General features: G+C 41.9%; 1 protein-coding gene and 1 pseudogene across 2 annotated transcripts in view; both read left to right on the top strand.

The window, feature by feature from the left end:
• Positions 1 to 26349, top strand: part of GALNT13 (polypeptide N-acetylgalactosaminyltransferase 13) — a 379070-nt gene that overhangs the window by 83150 nt on the left and 269571 nt on the right. The window lies entirely within an intron of this gene.
• On the top strand, positions 23857 to 25654 carry LOC142047358 (uncharacterized; annotated as a pseudogene).

The following is a 26349-nucleotide window of genomic DNA, read 5'->3' as shown; positions in this document are numbered from 1 at the left end:
ACGCTGCTGTGCAACGTTCATCTGTTCACGGTAGAGTCAGCACGGAGTACGGCGAGGTGTTGACAACGTCAGAATACCGTTTGTGATCCTCAGGGGTCCATGATTGCTGCTATGGACGTATTGCTCAATCGGCAGCTTCCGCCGAAAAACGGTGCCAAGGTTGTCGCTGCCTTCACAAGGAGGGCTGAGGGCCGACTTTACCCACCCACACGGGGCATGACCTCTCTTATGCCCCATCAGGGCACTGTGCTCTCAAACGCGACTTCTGCTTTAGACCAGTTTGAGCTGTATGGCAACTGATAAGGGACATTGCACCTGGCCTTTCCCCTCTGCCAGCCTCTGAGGTCGATTAGATTTTAAACATGGAAGGACTCTTGTTCACTAGAGGCCTGAAACAGGGAGACCTTATATTCTTATTGCCTTTTACCTTCTAAGTTACTTAAGATTATCCTTAGTGACACCAACAGTGTCTCAGGAGGGGGCAGTTGGGGACAAGGAGAAGGGAGGCTTAGATAGGGGCAAGGGTCCCGGGAGGGGGTGATCAGGGGACAGGGAGCGGGGGGGGTTGGATGGGTTGAGGTTTCTGTGGGGGGCAGTCGGAGGGAGTGGATGGTGGCAAGATGGGGCTTCCCTCCCCATGGAGTGTCCTGTTTTTTGCATGTTAAAATATGGTATCCCTACCATTCACAGCACTCACAGCACGCTGCTGCATGAGGTCCCCCTCCTTCTTTTCCAGTTTGTAGTGGCCAAGGGAATGCTGGGAAATGCAGTTCTTTCCCTGCTCCAGGGCTGGCTCTATAGGCACGGAGCTAACCAAGGAACTACAGCTCCCATGCTAGATCCCTGCTGCCCCTGAAAATGGGCTGCCCCAAGCAGGTGCTTGCTTTGCTGGTGCCTAGAGCCGCCCTGATCTTATACCACTGAAAACTTTGCATCAAGCACAAAAAACATAGTTTTTTGTCTCTGACACCGCAGGAAGAAAGGCATGACTCCAGAAAGGTGTCCACAACTTTATTAAGTTTATTAACTAGTCCACAACTTTATTAAGTTTTACATCTGGGACGTACCAGGCAATGACTCATCCAGTGCAGGCCATAGAATCGTAGGACTGGAAGGGACCTTGAGAGGTCATCTAGTCCAGTCCCCTGCACTCAAGGCAGGACTAAGTATTGTAGCCCATCTTTGACTGTGGTTTGTCTAACCTGCTCTTAAAAATTGCCAATGACGGAGATTCCACACCCTCCCTATGTAATTTATTTCAGTGCTTAATTAGTCTGACAGTTAGGAAGTTTTTCCAAATGTCCAACCTAAATGGCCCTTGCTGCAACTTAAGCCCATTGCTTCTTGTCCTATCCTCAGAGGTTAAGAACAACAATTTTTCTCCCTCCTCCTTGTAACAATCTTCTATGTACTTGAAAATTGTTATGTTTCCCCTCAGTTTTCTCTTCTCCTGATTAGACAAACCCAATTTTTTCAATCTTCCCTTAAAAGTAATTTCTAGACCTTGGATCATTTTTGTTGCTCTTCTCTGAACTTCTCCAATTTGTCCAAATCTTTCCTGAAACGTGGAATCCAGAACTAGACACAATACTCCACTGGTGTATTGTATATGTACTGTATTCATTGCAGAGTAGAACAGAAGAATTACTTACTTACAGCACTTCTGTTAATACATCTCAGAATGATGTTGCTTTTTTTGCAACAGTGTTACACTGTTGACTCATATTTAGCTGTGATCCACTATGACCTCCAGATTCCTTTTACCGTACTCCTTTCTAATCAGGTCCATCAATGGCTATTAGCTAGGATGAGTAGGATGGTGTCCTTAACCTTGTGTTTGCCAGAAGTTGGCAATGAGCAAAGGGGGATGGATCACTTGATAGTTACCTGTTCGTTCATTCTCTCTGAAGCACCTGGTATAGGCGACTGTCGAAGACAGGAATTGGGCTAGATGGACTTTTGGTCTGACCCAGTATGGCCATTCTTATGGTCTTCTGTACCTGCATGGCCCTTAGGATGTCACATGGGCAGGAGATTTGTGCTGATTGGGCTGGCAAGTGCAAGCACATGGGCTGGTGGTGAGACACACTATCTTAGAGTATAGCTTCACTCTTTCCATGGCTCAATGACATCAGTTGTCATATAATGACTATGACAAAAACAGAATTTTTTGAACAGACAAATATCATTATTTGGCCTAGTGCTTTCCATCAGAGTGGGTAGTCTCTTCTATCGAACCAAATATCTTATAAGGAAACCATCTCTTACAAGTAATTAAATAGTGGTTAATCACTACTTTGGAAAATCATATCTGTGAGAAAAGCATGCTTCTTTGTTCACTGCTCGTTTTGTTGTTCATTTTCTAAAAGCTACATATTGGGTAGTTCAGTTCTTAACTGCTCAGATGTTGATAGCTTTAACTCTTCATAACAGGAATTCAGTTCTGAGTCGGTCTGTCAACATCTTATCAATGATTAGATAGCATAACAGCATAACCTAAAGTTGGCAGAAGTTACCAAGGCTGGGAGGGCTGCAAAGCGCTTTGGAGGACAGAGTAAAATAGAATGATCTGCAAACTGGAGAAATAGTCTGAAGTAAATAGAGAAATTTAATTAAGGACAAATGTAAGTACCCTTTAGGAAGGAGCAATCCGTGCACACATATAAAATGGGAAAACTGAATGCTTAGGAAGATATTGCAGAAAGGGACTACGGGTTATAAGTGGAACCACAAGCTAAATACGATCAAAAGTTAAACGCTGTTGCAAAAAAAAGCAAACATCCTCTGGGATGATTAGCAGGTTTGTAAACAGACACGAGAAGTAATTCTTCCACTCTATCTCCCATCTGAATTAGGCTCAGCTGGAGTATTGGTCCAGTTCGGGGTTCCACATTTCAGGAAAGACATAAACAATTGGAAGGGAGTCAGAGAAGATAACAAACTGATTAAGAGGTCTAGAAAACATACTATGAGGGATGATTGAAAAAATGAGTTTGTTAGTCTGAAAAGAGAATGACAGAGGGACATAACAATTTTCAAGTATGTAAAGATTGTTAGAAGGAGGAGAGGAAGAAAAATTGTTTTCTATACCTCTGAGGAGGAACAGAGAATGATGGCTAAGTTGCAGCAGAGAGATTAGGTTGGCCATTGAAAAACTTCCTAACTGTCAAGTAAGCACTGAAATAAATTGCCATAGAGAGGTGTGGAATCTCCATCTCTGCGAATTTTAAAAGAGCAGGTAGAAAACCTGTCGGGAATATCTAGTAACAAAAAATAATCTGATGTTCTAAATAGATCATAGTACGACGAAAACAAGAAATTGAGTTCAAGTGCATATATCATTAATGTTTATGTTAATCTCCTGATATTAATTGGGGTTAAAGCTTTTCCAGAACCACTTCGTTCCAGGGGTCTGGTGTGGAAATTAAAACATGGAGAAGAATCAGGAGATTTGGCGGTAGTTCTGGTTGTTCCATAGCTTGGTTCCTCTGTGAACTGTTGGACAAGTCCACTAAATCTCTCTATGCTTGTTTCACCATCTTGTTAAATGCAATGATAATACTCCCCTCACAGGACTAGTGTGGCCTGGTCTACAACGTTTTAAACCGGATTTAGGCAAGCGTTAAACGGATTAACGTGCACCATCACACTATGAGGCCCTTATTATATGCGATAATAGAGCTCTTTAAATCATTTCTGTACTCCTCCAACGAGAGGAGACGCTAAAAATCGTTATACCATATCGGATAGGGTATAGGTGGCCACAAAGATCGATATATGGCCTCCGGGACGGTATCCCACAGTGCACACTGACCGTCTTTGGACCAGCAGTCTGAACTCTGATCAGGGCCAGTAAACAGGAAAAGCCCCGCAAACTTTGGATTTCGATTTCCTGTTTGCCCAGCGTGGAGCCTGATCAGCATAGGGTGACGATGCAGTGCCCAAATCCAAAAGAGCTCCAACATGACCCGATGAGATACGAATCTGATGCTAGTATGGGAACAAATTGTTCTAATCAGAGCTCCGTTACAGACAAGACAAAAGCCAAAGCATTTGAAAAAAAATCTCCAGGCTACACATGTGCGCGTGACAAGCGTAACGGAAAGAGAAGAAATCAATGGCATGCCATGGAGGAGGGAGGGGTACTGAGTGAACTCCAGCTCCATCCATAGCAAGTCCACAGCAGCTCAGAAAAATATTGTACATTCTGGCTGAGCTCCCCAATGCTTGTAGTCAAACACATTGTCCCAGCATGGTTCAGGTGTATAGCCGACAATACTGCCCCCCACTCACGTGAAAGAAAAGGGAAAACAATCTTTCTTGACGTTCTTTCAAGTCACCAACTATGGCAGCTGAATGCTACTGGAGTAGGATGCCGTGCTGGCAGGTGAGAAGCATGATCCGCCCTGCTCCCTCCTCGGTGGAATGGTGCATAGGACTGCTAGCCGTCCTTGTCTATCAGCCTGAGTGCTCGCTGTGCTTGCCTCAGGAGGCTGGCGGGGCGCCTGGTAAAAAAGGAATGATTCCTGTCTCCAGTAGTTATGTACAGAATGGCTGGACCGCCTCATCATAGCAACTTGGGGGCTGACTCCATCAGCCCCCCCTTCCTGTGTAAAGAGAAAAGATTCTTTGCTTGGACATCATAGCAGCGGAATCTGGCTCTCTCCCCACAATGCTTAATGTCCTGCCTGGACTGTCATAAGTCAGCGAGCGCCCCCCTCAGCACTGATTACCAAGCATGTTTATATCCTGCATCTCTTAATAACCTCATGCACACAAGGGGGAGGACAACGACATGGTACCCAGGAGGTGGGAGGAGGGATCAACAGGTGGGGCAACCCCACATAAATGGCGCAGCTATGTCCATTTCTGGCGGATCTGACATGACAGCTGTGGTCTCTGATACACGGTTCCTAGTACACGGCCCCATGATCTAGGCAGGATTGACTGTTTTTTAGAGTTTCAATAAGGAGGGATTGAACCCAGGGAGTATCCCGATTTGCCTTGCGCCTCTGGCTGACCTCAGCCAGGGCACCCATGATAAGCAGCATGACAGTACACGAGTCGACTAGATAACTCGTCATCCTCATAGCATTTACAATGGCAGCAGCAGTACAGAACTACTGATAACGTCACTTCTGCTATGATCAAGAAGCCAAGTAATTAACTGCGTGTAGCGCTGCAGTAATCATCTCTGTCAGTGGCATCAGGTAAGACATAAAGTGACAATAAAAAAAAGAAAAAAAAAGACTGAACGGGCTCCAGTTGCGGTCATGGGCGTGCTGCCCAGGGGCAATCCGGAAAGGCATTAAAGATGTGCTGGCCGTTAGTTCCCAGAGGAAGGAATCGATGAGCGCACATTACCAGACAGAACCATCCCGGCAACAAATTTGAACCCTCAGCACTGCGACTATGGACCTCAGAACACAAGGCGCGGGGAGACGCACGCACACTATGAGATAGTCGAGAAGCACAGCCGAAACAGAGCAACATCAGTATCGAGATCGATCGACTGAACACTGGAACACTCCTCGACCATAGCGATCTTGCACACACGAAATTTAATGCTAGGGCACATGTGACAACTCTACTTATATACAATCTTGATGAAAAACCAGTTTGATAGGGATGAAGAGTACGGATAGATAGTCACTGTAGAAGTGCTAAACCCTGTATCGTATGGCTACGTTAGATCTTTGTCTGAGAGATGAATCTGTATGCATGAAAAAGAGCTTCGATGCCAGAAACTGAGCTATATTTAAATACCTACGACAATATCAGATTCAGAAATCTTACAGCATCTTTAAGCCCTTTTAATCACTTTGATGCCTTTACTACCTATTAGATTTCATAATTATTCCATCCCTTAACCTTCTCAAGTTATGCTCAATCGTCATTACAAAAACAGCTGTATTAACTATGCAAATTCATACACGGAAAAAATTCTAACTCAAATGCTGAACTAGTACACAGGGCTCCTGGCAAAATAACCTATTGAACTCACCAATAAAGATAGGTGTTTACTGTGGCAAAAAATGGAATGTGCAGCCCCAGTCTACTCCTTTCAAATCAAAATTGACATTTTGCCTTTATCTTTTAGTAACAACTTATCTACTGTCTATGCTTTATTCATTTTACGTGCTGCCAGTTTTATTTTGTAGCACTTGTTAACTTTAACCTACAATTAGCATGCCATAAATGGTAGTGCAACATCATTCAAATTAACCTATGTTTGTGAACGATTGACATTTTTGATAGTACATATGTATGTGCAAACATTATGAAGTGTCACATTCTCATAAACTTTAAAAAAGAAAAACATTATATCATTCTTTGATGCAGTCTGTCCTGAATTCGCATGTGCGCGGAAAATGATGTTTAGCTAAGGTTTAGAAATATAAGTTGAGCAGTATATTATACTAACTTGCCCAGATAAATACCTACTATATGAGCCTATCTTTCCTATGTTTGGTTGTTGAATTCAGATTCATTTAATAATTTATAATTCAGTGACTAACCATCTTCTACAATACTTTCTACTTGTTCAACTAGTTTCTGCTGACACGCATTGTGCTGTCCTCTCACTTTCCAGGGTTAACTTTATGACTCGTGAAGTTTCTCATATCTAGTTATTCTTTGAAATATCCTCACCTTAAAAGCTAATAAGCACATTTGCTTCTTAATTATACTGTAGTTTTTTTCCCCTTTAACTGGCATTTGTCTAACTGTCCTTCTTAAGTGTATACATTTTTGTGGCTCTTCTCTGAACTTCTCCAATTTGTCCAAATCTTTCCTGAAACGTGGAATCCAGAACTAGACACAATACTCCACTGGTGTATTGTAATGTACTGTATTCATTGCAGAGTAGACAGAAAATTACTTACTTACAGCACTTCTGTTAATACATCTCAGAATGATGTTGCTTTTTTTGCAACAGTGTTACACTGTTGACTCATATTTAGCTTGTGATCACTATGACCTCCAGATTCCTTTTTACCGTACTCCTTTCTAATCAGGTCCATCAATGGCTATTAGCTAGGATGAGTAGGAATGGTGTCCTTAACCTTGTGTTTGCCAGAAGTTGGCAATGAGCAAAGGGGGATGGATCACTTGATAGTTACCTGTTCTGTTCATTCTCTCTGAAGCACCGGTATAGGCGACTGTCGAAGACAGGAATTGGGCTAGATGGACTTTTGGTCTGACCCAGTATGGCCATTCTTATGGTCTTCTGTACTGCATGGCCCTTAGGATGTCACAGGGCAGGAGATTTGTGCTGATTGGGCTGCAAGTAGCACATGGCTGTGGGTTGAGAACCACTATCTTAGAGTAAGCTTCACTCTTTCATGGCTCAATGACCATTCATTGTCATTATGAATGACTATGAACAAACAGTATTTTTTTGAACAGATCAAATATCATTATATTGCCTAGGTGTTTCCATCAGTAGTGGTAGTTGCTCTTCTATCGAACCAATTATTCTTATAAGGAAACCATTCTTACAAATATTAACATAGTTTATCAGCTACTTGGAACAATCATAATTCTGTTGAGAAGCAGCTCCTTTGTTTCACTGCTGTTTGTCTTTCATTTTCTAAAAGCTACATATGTGGGTAGTTCAGTCTTAAACTGCTCATGATGTTGATAGCTTTAACTCTTCATAACAGGAATCAGTTCTAGTCCGGTTTCTGTCAACATCTTTATCAATGATTTAGATATGCATACAGCATACCTTAAAGTTTGCAGAAGTTACCAAGCTGGGAGGGCTGCAAGCGCTTTGGAGGACAGGATAAAATTCAAATATCCTGCACAGATACTGAAGAGAAGAGGGAAATAAAAGATCTGAAGTCAAATTAGGAGAAGAATTCATAATAAGTGACAAAGTGAAGTACTCCTTTAGGAAGAGCAAATCCTTGCCAACAGCATATAAATGGGAAATGAGATCTGAGGGAAGGGGCAGTTACTCGTCCCGAAACCGTAGCGGCGCTTACGGCGTCGTGTCTGCAACTTAGTACCACAAGCTAGAATACGACGCCGTCCACACAGTGTATCGTGAACCGCTGGGTGTGGCCAGAAAAAGCAACAACCAATCCTGGGTATGAATAAAGAACAGCCGTTTGTAGCAGCCAAACCGTGCGTGCAGAGAAGTATAAATCTCGTCCTCCACACTACACGCCCCAGCTGATTAAGGGACTTCAGCTGGAGTAAATTGATCCAGTGTTTCCTGGCTTCCCACATTTCAGGAAAGACAATGAACAAATTTGGAGGGAAAGTCCAAGGAAGAAAGACAAAATAACAAAAACTGAGATTAAAGTCGAAGAAACATGACTAATGGGGATTGAATTGAAAAATGATTTGTAATAGTCTGGAAAGGAGAGCCACGACGGGACCATAGACAGTTATTCAAATATATGTAAAAGATTTTAAGAGGAGAGAGGGGAAGAAAAAATATACAGTTTTTCGTACAGCTCTGCGAGGATGGCCACAAGTCTAAGCCAATAAGTTACTGGCCACCTAAAATTGCAGACAGGAGAGATTTGAAGGATTGGTGAATACGGCGAAAAGAAAACTAATACCTAACAGAGATACAGATGATATAGACACTGATATAGACAACAAATATATAGCATGCAGATTGTGGATCTCCATCTCTAGGACGAAATTATCCAAAGTACGGTTAAGAAGAAACAACTTTCCAGGATAGAGATCTAGCTAACAAAAAAATAGAAATCCGCCGCTACCTCGATACCTGACTAATAACAGATAGAATCCCATTACACACGAAACAAGAAATTGGGATATTCAGAGATATTATCTTAATAAATAGTATGAGTTAATCATCACACAACTGAATATAATTATTGGGGTTCAAAGCTTTTGCACAATGAAACCACATATCAAGATTCCAACAAGAGGTACATGTTGGAATATATAAAACAACATAGAAGTCATAGAAGTACAAGAAGAAAGAAATTATAGAGCAAGAGTATAGGTCGATCTGACATCCACCGACATTACCCTGATGCACAGAGTGGAAAATCCACTATAAAATAACTGCATCTAATGCCATTGATTATCAACCATCTATATAGACTAGAATATAACAACTTAACCCCATTGCACATACAAGCAGAACAGTGTGCACTAGCGTCATAACAACTAACAAAATTTATAATAAACACGATATAGCCAGACGTCCACCTAACAACAGATTAACAGAGATAGATCACACAATATCACACTTATGAGACCCAAGGCATAATCGATCTAAAAGCTCTTTAAATATACAGTTATCTTACTCCTCAGCAGCCAAACTGAAGAGATAGCGCTAAAAATCGTGGAGGTATTACCCATAATCGGATTAGGCGTTAGTGTGGAGAACAACACAAAAATAAAAGAATAAGATAATATGGCCTAACCAGCAGGAAATAATCAACAGTGACACCAACTCGTAAGCACCACACTAATATGACAAGCAAAATGTCTGAACCAAATGAATAACAAAGCAATTAGACACAAAAGAATAAAACAGAGTGAGAACCAGCACAACACGACAAAAAAACATAAATATTGAAATATCAAAATAATTCCTAGATTATAGTCCCAAGCGATCGAAAGAGCATACTGAATCAAGCCAAATAGTAGAAACAGGTAGAGCGAAATATGCAAAGTCCCAAAATCCAAAAAAGAAACCAATACCACAATGGACCAGACAGAGAGAAATACTGAATCATAGAAGATCTAGCGAATATAATAGAAAAGGAGAAGACACATCTACATCTGTCTAACATCAGGCGCATTCCGTTGAACAGAAAACAATAAATGACCAAGCATTGTGAAAAAACAAAATATCTCACACAGACATAACACAAGAAATGCTGCCGTAACATAGCCCAGAAAACGGAAAAGACACAATCAGGAATAAGAACACAACTGACCATAAGCCAGACAATGAGAAAGGGGACCAAAGGAGAGAAATATAAAAAAGAAAAGGCGGAAGATCAACATGAGGACCTCCAGCTATCCCTACAGTCCACAGAATCGAAGTAACATCTCCAGCAACACAATAAATAAATAACACAATTTAGGATACTACGAGCTGCCACAATGACTGACGTCACAAATACACAAATAGATCCTCGCATAGAGTACTCAGAGAGAATTCACGAGACTCAAGACATATATCACACATACAACAACCCACACAATAAGAAAGGATAAGAATAGCTTAGTCATTAGAACCTTACATAATCATACAAGTCACACACAAATGATAACAATACATGATGCGTAGCTATAGATGATAAAGATTCAGCAATAGACAAGTACCTCGCAAGTGAGTACAGACAGTGTAATACACTTCCATACTCCCCATCCTCACGAATAAGGCGGAGAAATGGAGTATGCAGTTTCTCAGAGACGCTGCCAGTATCCTATAGTCAATCAGCACCGTGAGGTGCTCTGGCATTGCCGTAGCAGATGGGGCGGACCGGAGAGGCGCTGGGTGTAAAAAGAGAGTGGATCCTGGTCAATTCCAGGAGCAGGTACACAGATGGCTAGGGAAACCGTCCATCATCATAGACTGGAGCTGAGCATCCATCAGACCCCCTCCCTTTCCTGAAGAGTAAAGAGATATCTTATACTGCTTGGGAACTATAATCACATGCGAATCGGAGAAAATGCTGGGGCTCCATCTCCCCAACTCCGACAATCCTCAATAACTAAGAATAATAGCTGAAGACTGTCAACTAGCAGCGGTGGATGGCGTGCTCCCCCTCATTTATCTCGCAGCAACAAGTCACTGTTTATCGTATTCCTGCATGTCTTTATAACTTCATGACACAAGATGGGGGAGGCGGACACTGCCATGGTAGCCCAGGAGGGTTGGGAGGAGGGAAGCAACACGGTGGGCACCCCCATAAATGCATGAGCTTGTCATTCTGCCGGGATCTTGACATGGAAGCCTGTGGTCTCTGATACACTGGTTTCCTCTAGTACACGCCCCATTACTCTAGCGGATTGACTCTCAATCCTTTCTGAGAATTTCATAAAGGAGGATTGACTTCAGAGTCATTGCCCCATATCTGCCTTTGGCCTCGGCTGACCTCAGCCAGCGGGCACCCATGTGATAGCAGCCCACAGGTACAGAGCGAACAGATAACGCGTCATTCATTGCCAATTTACAATGGCAGCAGGCATACAGCAACTGCCTAAGATTAACAATCTCTGCTATCATGCAAAGCAAGTGAATACTGCTGTGTAGCCGCACGCTGCAGTATCATCTCTGTCACAGTTGGCATCAGGAGACATACCAGTGACCAGGTAAAAAAAAAAAAAAAAAAAAGCCTGAAGGGCCCTCATGGTGGCCGTGCTATAGGCGTCTGCAGGGCAATCCAGAACAGGAAAAGCAATTAAATCCATGATTGTCTGCCGTTGTTTCCCAGGAAGGGAATGAGTGACGAACATTTACCAGAACCGCCCGTGACAATGATTTTTGCCCCATCAGGCACTGGGATCTAAACCCAGAATTCCAAGGGGCGGGGGAGACTGCAGGAACTATGGGATAGCTACGGAATAGCTACCCACAGTGCAACGCTCTGGAAATCGACGCTAGTCTCGGACCATGGACGCACACACTGAATTTATGTGCTTAGTGTGGCCATGTGCACTCTACTTTATACAATCTGTTTTACAAAACCAGTTTATGTAAAATCGGAATACTACTGTAGTGTAGATGTACCCTGTGAGGCTTAATTAGTTAATGTCTGAAGTGCTTTGGATGAAAGGCTCTCCAGAAATGTGAAGCATTAAACTACATATTATAATTCGAAACAGCATTTAAGCCCCTTTTCAATCTATCCTTTTAACCTTTGATTTTCCATTTTTCCTCCTTACCTTTCTCAGTTAGTGCTCCAAAATCTCTCAAAACACAGCTGTATTAATCTTTGCAATTTCATCACTGGAAAAAAAATTCTAAACATCAAGTGCTTGAACTAGTACATGCTCTGGCAAAATACCTATTGACATCACCAATATGAGTGGGTGTTCTCCTTGTGCAAAATGGAAGTGCAGGCCCCAGGTCTACTCTTTCAATCAGAAATTGACATTTTGCTTTAATCTTTTTATACACATTATTCTACCTGTTACTTCATTTTTACGTGCTGGCCCATTTTTATTTCTTTAGCAGCTTGTTAATCTTTAGACTCTACATTATGCATTGCCATAATGGTAGTGCTAGCACATCAGTTAAATTACCTTATGTTTGTGAACATTGTACATTTTTTGATATGTACATATGTATTTGTTGAAACATTATGAAGGTGTCACATCTTCATAAACTTTTAAAAAGAATAAACATTTATATATTCTTTTGATGCAGTCTGTCTCTAATTTTCATGTGCTGCTGAAAATAGATGTTTTGCTAAGTTTTAGAAATATAAGTTGGAGCAGTAATTAACTATACTTGCCCAGAAAATACCTACTATATGGAGCCCTATTTTCCTAGCTGTTTTGTTGTTGAGATTTTCAGATTCATTTTATATTAGTAGTTCAGTGACTACCATCTTTCTACAATATCTTTCTACTTTTGTTTCACTAGTTTCTGCTGACACTGCATTTGCTGTCCCTCTTCACTTTCCAGGTTAATTTTTATGACTCTGATTTCTCATAATTCTTAGTTATTCTTTGAAATATCCTCACTCTTAAGCTAATGCACAATTTTGCTTTTTAATTATACTGTAGTTTTTTTCCCCTTTTAACTGGCATTTGTCTTACTGTTCCTTCTTGAAGTATGTTCAAGCTTTTTTCATCCTTTTTTCTATTTGTGTAAGTGTGTTGTGAATTTCTAGTATGTCAGGACTCATTTTCAAGCTGTGATGTGACACTCTCAAGCTCTATCATCACCCTTCTGAGGGACCAAGAGAGAGACACAAACTTTGATGAAACCAGCAAAGCTGTTTAAAATATTTCACATTGCTAACTTAAGAGGATTTTTTGTCCTCTCTTTGTAAACTCTTTGTAAATCTGAGTCTCGCAACAAAATATATTCAGTTTAAAACAGCAAGCTGGCTCTATCAAGAATGAGCATGATTAGCCTTGGAATGTTCTCCTCTTTTTGTCATAGAAACATGCACATCTTTTCACTTCATCAGTTTCTTCATCATTAGGAGACTCAATAATAGGTGCCCTCAACATCCACCTTCAGAAAATGATACTTTGATGATAGCAATCTTAAGGCTTGGGAAGAGCCACTTTTATAAAAAAGTAATATATAGGGGCAACTACAGTCTTAAAAAAAAAAAAAACAGATGGACACAGCAGTAGAGTATTGTTTATTAAGAAAATTAGATTTAGAAATATGGAGACTATCCTAATTTTTTCTTACTGTGGGTCTGCGCTTTTCCTTTTTGTGATGGGGTCAGGGTGCCGCCTCTTGCCTCAATCCTTGGGCAGCTCCACTAGTGCCCTGGTGGGGGAGGAAGGGGGAGTGGGGAAGGACCCTGGCCCACCCGCCGTCTATTCTGACCCAGCCCATGGGCCCAATGGACAGCAGCTAAGTGCTTGGAGTTGTGATTCTTTCCCCTTAGCTACCTCCTGTTCTGCCCCTTCAGCTTCTTGGGCTTCTTACCTTCTGTCTCCTTGGGTAGGGTTTCTCTTAGTCCTCTGTGCCTGGGGAGTCCCTCTGTCCTGCTTGAGCAGGGTTTCCTTTTCCCTGGTACTCTGATCCTCTGGTCAACAACAGTACTCCTCCAACTACAGTCAGCTCTCCTTCCCTCCTCCCATTTGACTGAAGCTGGGGTTTTAATCAGGTCTCTGGCAGGGCCTTAATTGACTCCAAGTGCTCTAATTAACCTGTAGTAAACTCTTCTCAATCCACAGGGAATAAGGCTCTGATCATCCTGGGGCTTATATACTTCCCATCTATCACTCTTTTGCTGCCCTCTGGCCCTGCTGTATCACATTACTTTTTCTGCTGTTGGTAATCATTCACATATGCACCTCAGTGGGTCTCCCCCTACACCATCTCATTTATATTCAGACTTTCTCCTATATTTTATTCATGCTCACACATACTTAGTTTACTCCTGGGGAAATTCTGTGCCAAAATATTAAGTTCTGCAACAAAAAATTAAAAATTCAGCATACAATATTTTAAAATTCTGCAAAATTCTACATATTTTATTTGTCAGAATAACACAATATATTCATATCAGTTTCAATTATTTTTGGTCATTTATTTCAAAATACCTGTCAGCAAGTATGTCTGTAATAATACATATGCACAACAAAAAAGATTTAGGAAATGTTTTTTGACAATAGATTCCTTACTCAGCATATTAATACAGAACTCTGAGTAATAATTCCTTTAAACTACAATACAGAACCATATTTCTCACACCCCGCAGAAGCAGTGCAAAGGCTTGGGGGAGTCAGGGGTAACGGAGGAGCTGAGGGAGAGGGAAGGAAATTGCTAGGAAGGAGCCTGGGTGTGAACTTGGAGGGTGCTGGGTATGGGTGGGAAAAGTATGGAACAGGTTTTTTTAGGATGGGATGGGGGGCGGGGATGGAATGTTAGGGAGCTTCCCCCATTCAGACCCTGGCTGACTCCTAGCCTCTATCATTCAGTCAGGGACATCTGTCCCTGTCCCCATGTGTTCCTTCACTCCCATGTGTCCTTGCACCCCTGTCCCTACGTGTCTCTGTAGCCCCTCCCCCAACCCCATGTGTGTCTGTGTTCCTACCCAGCCACTCCCCATCCCTATGTGTCCCTGTCCCCATGTGTGTCTGTCCCCCTTTCCTGTCTCTGTGCCCCACTCAGCCACCCCCTGTCCCTATGTGTTCCTGTATGCCGTCCTTTTTTCCCGTGTCTGTGCCCCCACTCAACCACCCTCTGTCCTTATGTAGCTCTGCACCCCATGCCCCATCACCATGTGGCCCTCTCTCCTGTGGCCCTATGTCTCCGCTCCTGTTTGGCACCTGCCTTAGTCTGTCCTCCCCCACTCACCCTTATGGACCCCTGTCTGACCACCCCACACTGTCTGTCTCCCTATAGCCCCTGTTTCATGGCCTGGCCTGACAGGCACTGCGAAGAAGGCAGGCTCTCTCTCTTCCTTAACTGGCCAGGACCTGCTGCTGTGTTCTGTTGCCACAGCCCCCTCTAATAGGAAAAAGGCCAAACTCCAGCAACATTTTGGCAGAAGCTGTTTTCTGCACAAAAATTAAAAATATACGTCTCATTAATTATGCACATGTGCAGTAGTGCAGAATTCCCCCAGGAGTATTAGTTCTCTCCCTAGATGCACTGTCTCATAGCAGGAACAGGTCGGGGCTTTGGGGATTGGAAGGAGAGCAGGCAAGAGCAGAGATAAGAGAGGATTTTTCACTTCTGATGCCTGTTCTCTTTTGCAACTGGCCAGAACTGTGGGGAGTGATAACAAGTCCGCCACATAACCTCCATTGGTTGCATCCTTAATAAAATATGGGGAGGCTCACCGTCTGTTTACAGAGAATACATATAATAAACCCATCAGACTTGAAAATAGTTGGCAAGCAATTCCTTGCTTTTTAGATATCCCTAGTCAATCACCATGTGCTCGTTAAGTCGGACTACATATGTATAATGTTTTTTTTAATTTTTAAAGTAAAATTAGTAATTTTACGGTCCTCCTTACCCACCAAAATGGTTGCCATGCTTTACTCTTCAAGCTACACCTCAGCCCTCACCTCAGCCCTCTTGTGATGGAACTCCTTCCAGAGAAGGTTGAGGCACAAAAATAAGAGAAGAGTGGCTTTCCATGCTTGTTAAGTGACCCCTGGGCTAAGAGTCCCAACAAAAGTGATGGTGGTTTTTGCTATGTGGATGCAGTTCCATAGCTAGCTAACCAAAAATGGAGGAAGGCAACAAAAAATAAACTCATGCATCCGATGAAGTGGGTATTCACTCACAGAAGCTCATGCTCCAATACGTCTGTTAGTCTATAAGATGCCACAGGACCCTTTGCCGCTTTTACAGATCCAGACTAACACAGCTACCCCTCTGATAAAAAATAAACTGCAGCTCTATGTAAATCCTACAAAAGACAGGTGTGTGATTTCCTTCCTGGTATTGTTAAGAGCTTATAGTTGTACAGTAACTCCTCACTTAAAGTTGCCCTGGTTAACATTGTTTCGTTGTTATGTTGCTGATCAATTAGGGAACGTGCTCGTTTAAAGTTGTGCAATGCTCCCTTTTAACGGCTGTTTGGCAGCCGCCTGCTTTGTCCACTGCTTGCAGGAAGAACAGCCCATTGCAGCTAGCTGATGGGGGCTTGTAATGAGGGTGGACCAACAGTCCCCCATCAGCTCCCTGCTCCCCTAAGCTCCCTGTGCAGCAGCTGCTAGCAGGCTAGCAATTGCAGCTGTCCCTCCCCGCACTGCCATGTTCTGCTCCTGCTCTCTGTCTTGGAGCTGCTCTCCGAGCCTCCTGCTTGCTGTGTGGGGGTGGGGGGGGGCCGAGGAAAGGGAGGGCTAATGTCAGGGTGTCCCCTTCCCCCCTGCTCCTATACCCCACTTACCCCTTCTTCTCCATATAGAGCAGGGTGGGGACACGGAGAGAGACAGCGAGAGCCTGGGACAGTAGCTGCTGTCTCAACTTCCTGATCCACTTAAAAAGACAATGCACTTAAGAGTGGGTCAGGTTATTTAAAGGGGCAGAGTGCATCTATCGCTCTCTCTCTCCCCTGCACACAATATGTGTCTCTGTCTCTGTCTGCTATACTGTCTCCCCTCCCCTCCATTCCTGCTGCCTTATAGAGGCAACATTAACAACGTGTTAACCCTTGAGGGCTCAGCCAAGTGCTAGTTCATCATTTATCCCTAGTGTTCTGAAACGGGGTCACAAGGTTATTACATGGGGGGTGTCGCGAATTGTCAGCCTCCACCCCAAATCTTGCTTTGCTTCCAGTGTTTATAATGGTGTTAAATATATTAAAAGTATTTTTAATTTATATGGGGGGAGTTGCACTCAGAGGCTTGCTATATGAAAGGGATCACCAGTAAGAAAGTTTGAGAACCACTGATTTAGCAGCAAGGCATTTCCTGGGAAATATCTCACCCTCTTCCACCCTCTAACTTCACCACCTCAACCAAGTTTCACAATCATCATAGCTGTGAACAGTATTAAATTGTTTGTTTAAAATGTATACTCTGTGTGTGTGTGTGTGTGTAGTATAGTTTTTTGTCTGGTGAAAAGAATTTCCCTGGAACCTAACCCCCCCCCATTTACATTAATTCTTATGGGGAAATTGGATAGCTTAACATCGTTTCGCCTAAAGTCACATTTTTCAGGAACATAACTACAACGTTAAATGAGGAGTTACTGTAGAAGGATTTAAAACATTTTAGAGAGAATATATTTTATATACTGCATATAAGTGCATAGCAAATTATGTTCTAAAACACAACCCATCAGCTGGTAGGTGGGACTCTCTTATCTGTAGTCAGTGATAGTATCAGTCCTCTTGACCTCAGTTTCTGGAGTTATTAGGTAACAGTTTTCTTGCCTAGCCAAGACTTGGTAAAGAGATCACTCACTGCACAAGAAACTCACTTACCATACTGCCAGCTAGGAACATGCTGCTTTATTTAACTGTAGAGCAAACCAAAAGAGGGAAAACTCACACTACTTAATCAGGAGAAAGGGAGGGGTGCATGGCTCCAACCCATAATACTCTGGGTATCTCACTAACCCTTTGACCACTTTAGTTCCCTCTTCCTCATCCCTCTGTCAGATTGTGAGCAAGTCTTGGCTTGTGGAGCCCTCTCACTTTTCCCTGGCTGAGTTCCTGTAAGGAGCTGTAAACCAACTACAAATGTCTATTCCAGACCCTCTACAATGTTACTCGGCTGACAAATACCACAGGAAAACTTGCCTCCACATAAGAAAGTTATTGGGACTTAAAGCACATGATCAATTATTTCCATGAGCTGTCTGTTTCAAAGTGAATCTTATCACAGTAGGAAGATCTTTTAAATTATTTAATCTTTTGAATAACATGGTCACTAGGATAATGTATGGAATCCAACCTTTCCCAACATCTGTTAACAGCATATTCTATTCCAGAAACAGGTGTTTCTGTTATTGACCTCTTTTAATGTTTTACTACAAAGGGTCTAATACAAAGGATAAATAATAGAAAAAATGACTGATTAATAAGAGAAAACTGTCCTGAAAATTCCATTACCAGAGTCATGGTGCTGACAGGGTTAATAAGAATGAAAAATTTTATGGTGCATACATGCATAGAATTTCCAATATAATTAAGCAGTGTTAGTGATTTTTGTTTGCTTGTTTGTTTTGTTCAATGAATCTGTGCTTTAGAAATTTAGTCTGAGGACCAATTTTTCCAAGTAAGAATTAAAAAGAATTACTAAATCTTGTCTTACTGGGTATGTATTCCAAATGTTAATCTTGATTACATTTGAGGATAGATAATGACGGTACAAATACAAAGTATAATTTATTACTAAATTTATCTTAGTAGAGTTTTAATAGTTATTTAAATCTTTTGTCACACATCCCAAAATCAAAAATCCCACCAGTTTTTTTTAATTTAGCCTTTAAAAACAAAGTCATAGCTTGTCTAATGTAAAAACAAAAAAAATTACAGAGCTTGGTAAACAATTATTCTTATCCTTTGAAAAAGTTCTGAGGCTATCAAATGGAAGAACAATTCTGTGGATCCCAAGAAGCTGCGTTTGCACAGCTGCTACCGGTGACCCATTCTTTCTGAGGGCAGTATTCCTGCTAACTGTTAAAATTTCATGTTGTGTTAAAAATAATATATAACAAAACCAAAGAAAATAAAACCTTAGATTATTCTGGGAGTGACTTCAAGATGGCCGCTTTGAGTTAGCATGGCAGGATTCTGTGACAGTTTTGTTATGACTGACTTTTATGATTTTTTTAAATAGCACTATACTTAGAGTGGGATGGTGTCTAGAATCTGAGAACACTTTCTAGATGATTTTGAGGCTTCTTAAAACTGGACATATAGGGTACATTTAAACATGATAATTTGGAGAAATAAAAATATATTTGAAGATATAGTAATTTTGTCCTATATGAAGGCTGACTGAACCAGTGCAAATGCTGCCACACTCTCTTTTTAAAATGCTCAGAGTGCATTCAGTTTTGTTAAACAGTCACCAATTACTATCACGTGAAATAGCAAATAAGTTCTCAAACATCCTTTTGGAGGGGTGGTGAGGAAGAGAGAAGGTGAGGGATAAGAGACAATTTGACTCAGCTCTAACTTCAACCACCTCCTTTGTAGCCCTAGCTTCCTCTCACCTCGTTCTCTCCCAGCATCAGAAAAAAATGCTGCAACTAAGTCTGAAAGTCTTCCTTTCTTGTTAATCTGATTTTGTCACGCTGTCCTCTTTGCATTCTGCTACGGTATCTTCTTTCCTTCTTCATCAAGTTAAAACTCCTGCAGACCTCTGCTCTCAATTTCTCCTCTTTCTGTCTTGTTCTTATGGGCCTTTATCCTTTCTCACCTTTGCATCTGCTTCTGTGTTGCCCATTATGCTCTGAACCTCCTCTCTGATTCTACTTGTATCAAAGAGCCATATTAATTTCATTTATTTCCTCCCTTTAATTCCCACTTCAGAGGCTTTCAACATCAGAAGAGTAATGCAGTATTATCTACAACAGCATTTCAAAAATCATGAGTCAGACTGCAAACAAATCATGAGACTGGCCCAAAAAGCCATGGAACCCCCCCTGATACCAATCCTTATCTTTTTTGGTGTCGCCTCTTGATTTTTGAATTCCTCCTCGCTTCTTCGTGTGTGTGTGACAATGTATGTCTCAAATTTATAGTAAGTAAGGTGATTTTGACCTTGCTTCAGGAGGGCTCAGATAAGGTCAGGACCCTGTTGTGCTGTTGCTGCTGTTCGTCCTTTAAGTTCAAAGATGACCATGACATTAATGATTGGTTTGGTTTCTGTGAATACGTGAGTGGCTGATCAGGCCAATTTGAGCGGTCTGTGGCACACTGAATGAGAGATGCAGCTATGGGTTACTTGATTAACAGCAGACATGCTGCTGTGCAAGATTTACACTGCTGTGCAAGATTTACACTGCTGGCACTTCAGAGTGGGCAGCACAATGGCTTTCTTTAACTGTCTGCTTGTGTTCAGCAAAGTCCCAGCCTTAAAGAGCTTACAGACAGACAGTCTAAGCAAAGCATGAGGTGAGTTTGTGACATAGCAGGTGGAACTAAAACTGGCCAAACTCCTGTCATATAGGGCTACCACGCAGAAGTTAGATGGAACTAATTTTTAAACCCCACTGAGCTAGGCAGGATCCAGACTCATGACCTACAGGTGAAAGGCTATGATGTAAAGCTGGGCAAGTATTTTTGGATGATAGCTTTTTTTTTTTTTAGCCAAAAAATAAAATAAAAATAAAAATGCAGTTTTGGCTGACCTGAAACAATTCAGAAATTTCACAGGAACTTGCTAAATAGTTTTGGTCCATAAAAACATTTTTTTTGGGACTCAGATGGCAGTGGGGTGGAAGGAGAGTAGCACCTCTCATAATTTTTAGCTCAGTAGTCAGGGGATTCATCTGGGATGTGGGAAACATGGGTTCAATTCCTCCCCCAGCCTGGTGTGGAGCTGGCATTGGAATTTGGGTCTCCGTATTGCAGATGAGTCCCTAGCTCGTGGGGGGTTCTGGTATGTCTCTCTGTTTCTCCTGTTGAAGCTGTTTTATACAGACAGTCCTTATATTTGAGGCTTTTTTTTATATGGAAATAATTAGTCACTGGAGCAGGGACTTGAGAGTGTCCTAACCACCAGGCTACACATTCTCTCGCACTGTCGCTCTCTCTCTCTCTCTGACTATTCATTGTCATTATGAAAGGTAATGCTCAGTATCTCAACCAAAAAGGAGAGCAAGCCAAGACAGTGCAACATTCAGACTCTAGTTGTTCCTTCACACATAATGTCTATTCTCATTAAACACTTCATTAAGAGAGTTTTCTAAGTTCCTGTATGAAATCATACTATAATGCCCACGTTCATACTCTATTTATTGTAACATCCTTTTTGTCATGTTTATTTGATGTAGCAAAATTAAACATGAATACCATAACCTGCTTGTTTACTCAGTATTCTGTTATACTCCCATAAAGTCTATATCATCTAATAATAATTAGATTGTAAACTCATCGGAGGAATCTGTAATGCTGAAATGATTGGTTTCTCTTTTTTTCTTTTGAGTGTAGTGGGTTTATAATGTTCTTAGTTTCTGATTTCACGTACATGCAGGTACGGTGACCAGATGTCCCGGTTTTTTTTGTTTTTTTGTTTTTTTTTAATAGAGACAGTCCTTATATTTGAGGCTTTTTTTTATATGGGCTTCTATTACCCCCCCCCCCCCGTCCCGATTTTTCACACTTGCTATCTGGTCACCACATTCAATGTTCCAATATAAAAAGAGACAGAGCCAAGACAGTGCAATGTGCAGGTTCTATTCATTCCTCCACATATTTGTCTTCTCTCATCAGGCACTTCCTGAAAGTCTAATTCTCTAAATTAGACTATTGGGAAGATATCTATTGCAACACCTGGAGGAATCCAGGCCCCCAGAAGCATTAATGTATCTTTGAGGATGAATCTTGCTTTCTGGAAAGATAAACTTATTGAATCAAGTTCTGACCTTTTTAGAGCTTATGCAGATAGGGTCTTGCATTCTCTGGACCCAAACAAAATATCTCCCACATACCATGCTCAGGCCCAAACACACTTTACAATAAAGTGCCACACATTGTGCCCCCTAACGAATGCAGCATAAATGTGTCCTAGTGATTACAGATAGTCACTTAATGTATCAAATACTGCCCTTGTTTGAGTACTTTTTGATGAGTGAGGATCTTTGTATGTACAAGCATAAACCTGTACCATTCAAGCTAAAGAATTAGCTCTCTTTACATTGAAGCAGCAGCAGAGTCATAAACCTCTATGCTTGATTTTTTTTTATCCAGTGCATTACAATTAGAACTGTACTGTCTAATTTAGAGTATAAAGTCCTTTATGAAGGGGTTGAGTCTACCTCTAGACAACTATGCTGAAAGCAAGTGTTGTCTGGTATAGAACAGAGTCTTTAGGTAGAACAGTTTTTTGTGCCTGATGTGAGAGTACTGGGCTAAAGGAGCATGGGGAAAAAAGTAATGGGCCAGTATTTCTGAGGAAGGCAGGACTGATGGTATATTTTTACTGAATTCCTGAACACAAATAGGTACTCATGTCTGAGTGATTTTGATATCAACTGGGTCAAACATTCTCAGATTACCTTTCAACTTTTTCCTTAGCAAAAACTGAAAAAATTTCATAATATATCTGATAGGCCTTTAATTGGGGCAAGTAGCACCACAGATAAAGGAGCATGCAGTATGATTAGAGCATTTACCCTGAACTTACAGTTGTATTAGCCTCCTAAATAAATGATTGTAATGGTAAACACAGTAACCTCTCTGCCTGCTTACTCACTGCTGTACATATAGATTCAAGGAAGTTCGTCTGTAGTATTTTTATGATATAATTTATTGACTGTAAATTATTTTTCAATAGTTCAGGTTATTGTTCCATTTTAGTGTATTGTGCTCTGGATCCATTTTCCTGAAAGAATTTAAATGAGCTTAATTTTTGTACAGTTTGACAGAGAGAATGTTTTATTCAATTGATTTAAAAAAAATGTAAGCAAGTTACAATAAGCAGTATGCTTCCAATTCACAGGTGGAAAATTTACCTATCAATAATGATACTTAAAATAAGTCAGTGCTCTGCATAAAAGTTTGTATTTGGAGGGACAAGAGTAGGCTAGTTAACTAAGATGGGAAAATGATATACATGAAATGTAATTAGTCCGTAAGGATGTTTTCTTTGAGCCATAGGAATTAATACAGAGTTTGATGAGGAATATGAAGTCTAATCCTAAGGATCTGTGCCCATAGTACCCAGATGTTCCAATGAGAGTCTTTCAGGTAAATGTGTAGGTGAAACATTATGTATTCTCTTAACGCTGAATCAAAATGGGAATACATTTATAACAAATGCCTTTTATTCTGTGTTGGTACAGCGTCTACTTAATAGAGTGATGATACTGATTGCAATAATTAATTTAGTTAAATACAATAACATTTAACAGTATGTCATGTGGATTGTGGAATCATTATTCTAAATACAAAATAAGTTAAAACCTAACTTATTTTAAAATAATTAAGGTTGAAACTCAAACTTGCAGGTTAAAGCTATGTGAAATTTTTCTTTCAAGGATTCACCAGTACCCTTATCTGAAATACTGCATGTTCTGGGCATTGGAGGGTATGATGCATAGAAAAAAGATCAGGGAACATAAAAAGAAATAGTATTTGTAGTTAGAACAATTACTAAAACAAACTGATTACAAAATATTTAATATTTTGTCATCTATTATCTCAAATACTACATAGAGACTGATGTAAGGTTAATTACCTGATTCCTAGCCCTGGCCTACGCTACGCTTTGAGGTCGAATTTAGCAGCGTTAGCTCGATTTAAGCCTGGACCCGTCCACACGACGAAGCCCTTTTTTTCAACTTAAAGGACTCTTTAAATCAATTTCTTTACTCCACCTCTGAGGAGGGGATTAGCGCTGAAATTGGCTTTGTTGGGTCGAATTTGGGGTAGTGTGGATGAAATTTGACAGTATTGGCCTCTGCGAGCTATCCCAGAGTGCGCCATTGTGACCGCTCTGGACAGTGCTCTCAACTCAGATGCACTGGCCAGGTAGACAGGAAAAGACCTGTGAACTTTTGAATTTCATTTGGTAACCATGATGGAGTCCCAGGATCACAAAAGAGCTCCGCATGGACCGAATGGAATGTACGGGATCTGCTCGCCATATGGGGAGATGGATCCTTGCTAGCTGAACTCAGTTGCAGTAAATGAAATGCCAAAACATTAGAAAAAGTCACAAAGGACATGAAGGACAGAGGCCATAACTGGGACGCACAGCAGTGCCATGTGAAAATTAAGGAGCTAAGGCAAGCCTACTACAAAACCAGAGACGGAGGTCCAGGGCAGAGCTGCAGACATGCCGCTTCTATGCTAAGCTGCATGCCATGCTAAGGGGTGCAGCCATCACTACCCCAACCCTGTGCTTTGACTCCGTCAAGGGAGAATCACGCAACAAGGAAGCAGGTTTTGGGGATGAGGAAGATAGCTCAGAGCAAGGAAGTGGAGAAACCAGTTTCCCCAACAGCCAAGATATGTTTCTCACCCTGGACTTGGAGCCAGTACCCGCCGAACCAACTCAAGGCATGCTCATAGACCCTGTAGGCGGAGAAGGGACCTCTGGTGAGTGTACCTTTGTAAATATGACACATCGTTTAAAAGCAAGCATGTTTAATGATTAATCTGCCGTGGCATTTGCGACCAGTACAGCTACTGCAAAAGTCTGTTAACGTGTATGGGGATAGAACGCAAATCCCAGTGTTTGCTGGCATTCAGACAACATCCGTTCTTTATCTCTCTCTAGTGTTATCCTCAGGAAAAGTGATGTCATTCATGGTCACCTGGTTGAAATAGAATGCTTTTATTAAGGGGACATTTAGAGGTGCCTGTTCCTGCTCTACTGTTTGGCTGTGGCTGAACAGAAATGTTCCCCGCTGTTAGCCACGCGGTGGGGGAAGGGGTCAAGTGATCATCCCAGAGAATAGCATGTAGGGGGGTGTTATTTGGGGCTGTGCTGCACACTAATCTGCAAACCACAGCCCCTTCTTTTAAATTGCACACTCATTTTAAATGGCCAACCCATTGGCCACTTGGTATGGGAAATGAGGGCGCTGCTGTTTGAAACCATTCCCACATGTTATGAAGGTTGAAGAAGCCAAAAGACTGTGGCTTACCATAGCTCCCTGCAAGCCAATTTCTGTTGCCTGGCACTGCGTGAGTGATCTCTCACACCACACGGGCAGGCCCTCAATATAAGAGGCAAAATGCTACCTTGTAATGAAAGCACATGTGCTGTGTAATGTGAACAGCAAGGTTTAACTGGAAAGAGTGATCCTATTATTCTCTAAAATGTGTCTTTTTCACCATCAGTCTCCCTTTTCCCCCAGTAGCTGCAAATGTTTCTCCTTCACAGAGGATAGCGAATATTAGAAGGCAAAAAAAACACACTTGGGATGAAATGTTTTCAGAGCTATTGGTGTCCTCCCAGACGGACAGAGCACACCAGAATGTGTGGAGGCAGAGGATGTCAGAGTGTAGGAAAGCACAACAGGAATGCGAGGCGAGGTGGAGGGTTGAAGAGGATAGGTGGCATCAGCTTGCTGACAGAAGGCAAGAGTCGATGCTCTGACTGCTGGAGCATCAAACTGATATGATCCAGTGTATGGTTGAGCTGCAGGAAAGGCAGCAGGAGCACAGATCGCCGCTACAGCCACTGTGTAACCAACCGTCCTCCTCCCCAGGTTCCATAGTCTCCTCACCCAGAAGCCCAAGAATGCGGTGAGGGGCTCCGGCCACCCAGCCTCTCCACCCCAGAGGATTGCCCAAGCGACAGAAGGCTGGCCTTCAATAAGTTTTAAAGTTTTTAAGTTTAAGTTTTAAAGTGCGGTTTGGCCTTGTCCTTCCCTCCTTCCCCACCCTACCCTGCACTTCCCTCCACCCCCATCCCTCCCAGGCTACCTTAGCAGTTAGCCCCCTATTTGTGTGATGAATTAATAAAGAATGCATGAATGTGAAGCAACAATGACTTTATTGCCTCTGCAGGCGGTGATTGAAGTGGGGGAGGGCAGGGTGTTTAGCTTACAGGGAAGTAGAGTGAACCAAGGTGGAGGATGTTCATCAAGGCGAAACAAACAGAATTTTCACACCGTAGCCTGGCCAGTCATGAAACTGATTTTCAAAGCTTCTCTGATGCACAGCACATCCTGCTGTGCTCTTCTAATCGCCCTGGTGTCTGGCTGCCTGTAATCAGCAACCAGGCGATTTGACTCAACCTCCCACCCCGCCATAAACATTTCCCCCTTACTCTCACAGATATTGTGGAGTGCACAACAAGCAGTAATAACAATGGGAATATTGGTTTCGCTAAAGTCTATCCGAGTCAGTAAACTGTGCCAGCATGTTTTAAAACGTCCAAATGCACATTCTACCACCATTCTGCACTTTCTCAGCCTATAGTTGAACAATTGCTGACAACTGTCCAGGCTGCCTGTGTATGGCTTCATGAGCCATGGCATTAAGGGGTAGGCTGGGTCCGAAGGATAACTATAGGCATTTCAACATCCCCAGTGGTTATTTTCTAGTCTGGGAAGGA

Source organism: Chelonoidis abingdonii, chromosome 10 (genome assembly GCF_003597395.2).
Source record: "Chelonoidis abingdonii isolate Lonesome George chromosome 10, CheloAbing_2.0, whole genome shotgun sequence".
Taxonomy (NCBI): domain Eukaryota; kingdom Metazoa; phylum Chordata; order Testudines; family Testudinidae; genus Chelonoidis; species Chelonoidis abingdonii.
Note: the sequence above shows the minus strand (reverse complement) of the source record. Positions and strands in the feature narration are given on the sequence as shown.